General features: G+C 31.7%; 1 protein-coding gene across 4 annotated transcripts in view; it reads left to right on the plus strand.

Annotated features, from left to right (window-relative positions):
* Nucleotides 1–7,500, plus strand: part of LOC115223870 (AF4/FMR2 family member lilli) — a 637,026-nt gene that overhangs the window by 628,681 nt on the left and 845 nt on the right. The window lies entirely within an intron of this gene.

Below are 7,500 nucleotides of genomic sequence, written 5' to 3' on the forward strand. Positions count from 1 at the left end.
GACCAGATACAGGCCAGTATAAACCATGGGTTAAGGTGGGGGTAAAGACAGGTTGACTCTGACTAAGCAGATTTAAGGCCCAGAGGGTTTCCAATCATGAACATCCCTTCTAACGCATACTTTAACAAAGACTTCATAATCCAGTATCCCTTTTTGTTGCTTACTTTTTTTGTTTTGTTCTTTTTAACTTTTTAGCCCTCAGATTAATCTCTCAAATATATTGCTTATTTATTCACATTGTTTTGAATTAATTATGCATTATTCCATGCTTAAAGATTTCGGTGATGCGATTATTTTTAGAATGACATTATAGGGTAGATGTAAGAAGCAGGATCTGGCCAGTTTGAACATAAAATGGGCAGAATAGTTTGACCAGATATGGGCCAGTTGAAATGTGAAAGGGTTAATATTGAATTTTGATGGTAGGTTTTGGCCCTTCAGCATTCAGATTAGTCTGAAATGTAATGCCTATTTATTCACATTGTTTTTAATTAATCATGGCTTATCTCATAGCTTTGAGATTTCAATGATGTGATTCTTTATTTTTAGAATGACATTGTAGGGTAGGTGTATATATATATATGTATATATATGCGTGCATGTATGTTTGTGTTTGTTCCCCTAGCATTGCTTGACAACCGATGCTGGTGTGTTTACGTCCCTGCCACTTAGCGGTTCGGCAAAAGAGACCGGTAGAATAAGTACAAAGAATAAGTCCCGGGGTCAAGTTGCTCGACTAAAGGCGGTGCTCCAGCATGGCTGCAGTCAAATGACTGAAAGAAGTAAAAGAGTAAAAGAGAGAGAGTATATGTGTGTGTGTGTGTGAATGTATGTAGTTGCACACTCACACGCATTCATACCGTTGCATATTTTGTTTTGTGTGCATTGAAGTCGAAGGCATAACTGCATTATACAACATAAAACTTGTGAATAACCTCATTATTTAATTGAAAGTAAAGGTTTTGATAGTCTCCTACATTTGGTTTGAGGTAACATACATCATGGATATCTGTGCTTATACACACACACATTTATTCTTGAATATAAACCATAAAGCATGCATCTAATATGCATTTATATAGATGCATATATATATATATGTATGTATATATAATATATGTATATAAATTAGAGAAGAACCACCATATATATATATATATATATATATAGCCTTATTAAATATTTATTTTATGCTTTATGTTTAGTCATAAATTCTAAAACATATATTCTTGTAGGTACCATATTATTATTTTTTTTACTTTGTTGTTATTAATTTAAAATATATACATTATATATTACTGTTATTTTCTCTAAAATACATTACACTTTATGTATGTGTACACGTGCCTATGTGTGGGAATCAAATTGATGCCCCACATAATAATAATAATAATAATGATAATAACAACAATTATTATTATAAAGATACATATATATGTATATACATACATAGATGCACATATATACATACCCTCTGTATACGTACTTCTCATTTGTTTATACACACACACACACACATATATATATATATATATATAATATATATATATATATATATATATATATATTTAATGAGACCTTTTTAATATGAAATGCATTTTTCAAAACACTGAAATAAAACAGTTACCAAATAGTAATAGCAAACAAAAAGGAAAAAAAAGAAATTAAAAACCAAATAATAAAATGTCACAAAATAGAAATATTAACTTTTATTCTACAACCCAAAAACATTAAAATACACCTAAAATCATGATATGGTATGTATATATTGTATGTATATATATAGTATGTATATATATATTTATATGTGAGCAGAAACATAAAAATACAGAAAGGGCATTAATGTACAGCTATAACCATTTTCCCACAAAAAAAAAAAAATAAATAAATCCCCAAAATATGTAGACTAACAAAAACTTAAAAAATTTTAAAAAGCAACATAGGATTTCAAACTAGGGTATTTTTTATACATTCTATAAAATGTATTAATCTCTTTCTCTCGCGCTCTCTAACTTTAAAATAAAAAAGTTTTGAAATTAAATATAAAACTATTATATATTTTAGGCTCTGTAAAAAAAAAATAATAAAATAAAAAATAAAAAGCTAAGAGGTTTCAAGGGAAATTTAGAAAAAAAAAAATTATCAAAAAAGACGGCAAAATATTGGAATAAAAGAGGCTGGGGAATAATTCTGTTTGTTTCTGATGTAGGAATTTTGAAATTCTTGCACAAACTCTATAAGCAAAGCTGATTTATTCAAATGCCTTTTGGCTCTGAAAGAAAATTGCCCCTCCTCCCACCACATTTATGCTCATATGCATAATTATATGCTATTAGAATAAAAACAAATATGCATACATACATGTGAATTTATATATGTGTTTGTGTGAGTGCATATAAAAATATATATATATATGTATGTGTGTATGAATATGCACGTCTATATGTATATATATATATATATATGGACTTACAGATATGGTGGTTGTCTGCTCTTTATGTCTATATCTATATAGGTTATGAGAGGTAATGGTGTCATTGAGACCCAAAGGTGTCAGGTAATGCTGAATAAGTGCTATAGATGGACCATGGTTAAGTTCCAGGTTTGGTGATTATGCGAATAGGGGTTCAACATTGGTCATATGTCAGCATGTGTATATAACATTTTTTTTTTTAATGAGATAAAAAAAATTCAAGGCAGTGTAGATTTTTGAACATTTATAGATAGAAGGTCTTACAGCTGTTTCAAGGATATTTATTAATTATCATCGGAGACGGTGTGAGAGGATGGTTAAGAAATAGTTCATTTAGATAAGATACAAAATAGAGAGTGAGGTGGAGGAAATCTATTTTCTTTTCTTTCCTCCACATCACTCTCTATTTTATAAATGTTCTATCTTTAAATGTTCTAAAATCTACACTGCCTTGGGTTTTTTTATCTCATTACAAAAAAAAATTATATATTTACAAATATATATATATATATATCATTGCTATTATGCAAAAGTATTGCAAGTGTGAAAAGCTAAACGCGAAACCGGTCTTTCTCCTGAATTATGTCATTATAAGAGAAAAAAATTTTTTTAATATTCTTCAAAAAAATTCTTTAATATTCTTCAGACATATTGATGCAAATATATATTTTTTAACATTTAAGCCTTCTGTAGTTTTTTCACTTTTTACTATTTTCTATATATTCAACCACGTGCTTTCACAAACCAACTTTCTTATCTATATATATATATTCATATATATATATAGATATCCTGACACAGAGGTGCCATGCAAAAAGCACTGGCAACATGGTTAGATCAGATCTTAAATTTTTAATCAAAATCTTCAGGTTTTGAGTTCAAACCCTACTAACCTCAACTTTGCTGTTCATCTTTCTGGGATTAACTAAAAATAATTCCATTTTTAAAATCTCAAAGCCACAAGAAGATAATTCATGATTAATTCAAAACAATGTGAATAAATAAACATTACATTTGACTGAGGTGTGTGGCTCAGTGGTTAGTGCATTCAGCTCATGATCGTAAGGTCATGAGTTCAATTCCTGGTGATGTGTTGTGTCCTTGAGCAAGACACTTATTTTGTATTGCTCCAGTCTACTCACCTGGCAAAAATGAGTAGTACCTGTAATTCAAAGGGCGGGCCAGGTCACATTCTGTGTCATGCTGAATTTCCCCATGAACTACGTTAAGGGTACACATGTCTGTGGAGTACTCAGCCACTTGCTTGTTAATTTCACGAGCAGGCTGTTCCATTGATAAAATTAACTGGGACCCATATCAGTATAACCGAAGAAGGGTCAGTTTTACATTTGACAAAGTAATTTGAATGCTAACAGGTTAAAAGTTGGTGTGTTAGCAACATTGTTAGATCATATTTTAATATTTGATCTGAATCCTTGGGTTTCAAGTTCAAATACTACTGACCCCATACTTTAATGTTCATCTTTCTGGGATCAACTAAATCAAAATATGAATAAAAGTGCTGGGGCCAATTTACATTAGTAATCCCATCTCCTCAAATCTGTGACCTTGTCTAAGAAATAATTACTATAATTAAAAGCTTTCTTTAATCAACCAATTAGTATTTGCAAATTTTTGCTGTTGATTTCTACAATTTTTTTGTTTTGTTTTTCTCTTTTTTATTTTCTGTTTTATTATTTTTTTAACTGGCTTTAAATGATATAACCAAAGAATGCTGGCTGTGTAGAATATATTTTTGTTTTGTTTCTGTTTATTTTTATCTATCAATTATTAATTAATATATATACATATATATATTTAACATTTTGGCAAGCAAGCAAGCAATGCAATGCAACCTTACAATTTAAATTTTTTGATAATATTCTTTTCTTTTTTGTCTAAGTCTTAAGAACCATATTTATAGTCATTCATGTTCACTATTTGTCATCTTAATATAGGCTAATGTGATTATTATTATCATTATTATTATTATCATTATTATTATTATTATTATCATTATTATTAACAAGAAAATAGCATAAATATTGTGAATTTCAGTTTTGCTAAGCAGCATGACATTATTATTATCATCATCATCATCATCACCCCCATTAATTTTATTATAATTATTATTATTATATTATTATTATTAAGGTGGTGAGTGTGCAGAATCATTAGCAGGCCAGTGCTTAGGGGCATTTCGACCGTCCTTACGGTCTGAATTCAAATTCTGCCGAGGTTGATTTTGCCTTTCATCCTTTTGAGGTCGATAAATTAAGTACCAGTGAAACACTGGGGTGTCGACGTGATCAATTATTTCTCTCTCACCAAATTTCAGGCCATGTGCCTATAGAAGAAAGGATTATTATTATTATTATAATTATTTTTATTATTAAGGTAGCAAGCTGGTAGAGTCGTTAGCAAGCCAAGCAAAATGTTAGTGGCATTTTGTCCGTCTTTAGATTCTGAGTTCAAATTCTCCTGTGGTCGACTTTGTCTTTCATCCTTTTGAGGTTGATAAAATAAGTACCACTTAAGTACTAGGGTCGATGTAATCAACTAGTCCCCTCCCTCCAAATTTCAAGGAGAAAGGATCATTATTATTATTATTGAGTGAGAGAGCAGTGCATGCCATCAAAGTATACCCATCATGACTACCCAGCTAATAAGGGTACACCAGGCACATGCATCACAACCATTTGTGCACGGCATAGTGATCTCATATCAAGATTAACAGCACATGACCCTGCAGGTGGGGCTTAGTTAGAATTTTATTCAGGTCAAGTAGCCCATCCTGACTCAAATGGCCCTTCGATAAGGGTTATTTAAGGATGTTGAATGAAACACCCATGTTTCCAGAGGTGAATTATCCATACCCCAGAGAATTTCTTTCAACACATGGCTATGATGCTCCCTTACTATTTCTGCTCATGGTCAGATGCACATATCATTAGCCACCAAGGGACATACTAAACTGGTTAAGGTCAAACAACTGACAAGCAGTTTGTGGTATTGAACAGAATAGTTATTGAAGCCAGCTTTTATACCAAGATAAAACATATACAAATGAACATGTAGACATAGCTGTGTGGTTAGAAGCCTGCTTTCCAACCACTTTGTTCTGGGTTCAGTCCCATTGCATATCACAATAGGCAAGAATTTTCTACTATAACCCTGGGCTGATCAAAACCTTTTGAGTGGATTCGGTAGATGGAAACTGAAAGAAGCCTGTTTTGTGTTTGTGTGTGTGTATACACATATATATATTTTTTTTGTCTGCCACTACTGCTTGATATCCTGGGTTTGTGTTTGTCACCTTAATTTAGCAGTCTGCGAAAACTGATCAATGGAGCAGAATAAGGTCAAGTTTAAAAAAAATTAAGTATTAGAGTTGATTTGCTTGACTAAACCTTTTAAGGTGGTGATCCAGCATGGCTGCAGTCCAATGATTGAAACCAGTAAAGGATAAAAAAAAAAAGTGATTAGGCATTCATTAGTTTTATTTTTTATTTTCTTCACAGAATTTAGTTAATTAGATTTTTCTTTTGTTGTCTTTTTTTAAATTATATTCGCTTTTACTTTCATACATCATTTTGCCAACTTATCACTAACAAACTCTGCATTATTTAATTTGTGTCTGTCTGTGTGTCCCTGCATTTGTGTGTTTTCCTTTTGATTAATTATATTTTTTTTCTTGATTTCCCCATTTGTCTTTCTCTTCTCTACATGTCGGTGAGATCGGCAGAATCAGCAGATAGGCAGTAGCAGAGGCGATGGACAAAACACTTCGCAGTGTTTCATTACATCGCTCTTGTTACATCTTCATTTTCCTACTTTTAAATCAAATCACAATTATTGCCTTTCATCCATCAAAAGGAGATGGTAAAATATAGTACCAGACTGTCGGTTTTCTAAAAGTACTGGGGTTTTGTGCACCAATGATTAAATTGAGCGATTGAAGTTTTTAAAGAAGTGGAGTGGTCACTTTAATGATGGAAATTAGAAAAAAGAAAGAAGGAAAGAAATTTGAGGGTTTGAATAATTGAAAGAAGTGGAGTGGTCACTTTAATGAAAGAAATTTTGGGGTTCGAATAATTCACCTCTGGACTGTAATTTTTAAAGAAGTGGAGTGGTCACTTTAATGATGGAAATTAGAAAAAAGAAAGAAGGAAAGAAATTTGGGGGTTTGAATAATTGAAAGAAGTGGAGTGGTCACTTTAATGAAAGAAATTTTGGGGTTCGAATAATTCACCTCTGGACTGTAATTTTTAAAGAAGTGGAGTGGTCACTTTAATGATGGAAATTAGAAAAAAGAAAGAAGGAAAGAAATTTGGGGGTTTGAATAATTGAAAGAAGTGGAGTGGTCACTTTAATGAAAGAAATTTTGGGGTTCGAATAATTCACCTCTGGACTGTAATTTTTAAAGAAGTGGAGTGGTCACTTTAATGATGGAAATTAGAAAAAAGAAAGAAGGAAAGAAATTTGGGGGTTTGAATAATTGACCTCGGGACTAGTTTTTAAAGAAGTGGAGTGGTCACTTTAATGAAAGAATTTAGAAAAAGGAAAGAATGAAAGAAATTTTGGGGTTTGAATAATTCACCTGTGGATTGTAGTTTTTAAAGAAGTGGAGTGGTCACTCTAATGATGGAACTTAGAAAAAAAGAAAGAATTTTTGAGCATCATAGAGAGAAATTCTTTGCAGTTTGAAAAATTCATCTCTGGAAACATGAGTGTTTTATTCAACATCCTTAAACAACTCTTATTCAAGGACCTTTTGAGTGGAATGGGCTACTCAACTTGCAGAAAATTCTAACTGGTACCCACTTCCAAGGTCAGGCACTGTTTGTCATGATATGAGATCACCGTATTGTGGACATATGGTTGTGATACATCAGACAGGTAGTCATGATGGATATATTGGGCTTTGTAAATTTGTACCCCAGTGTCATATCGATGGCATGCACTGCTCTCTCACTCAATGATGATAATAATAAAATACATGGTTCTTGAAATAGAGGTCTCAAAAA

This window comes from Octopus sinensis, linkage group LG24 (assembly GCF_006345805.1).
Source record: "Octopus sinensis linkage group LG24, ASM634580v1, whole genome shotgun sequence".
Taxonomy (NCBI): domain Eukaryota; kingdom Metazoa; phylum Mollusca; class Cephalopoda; order Octopoda; family Octopodidae; genus Octopus; species Octopus sinensis.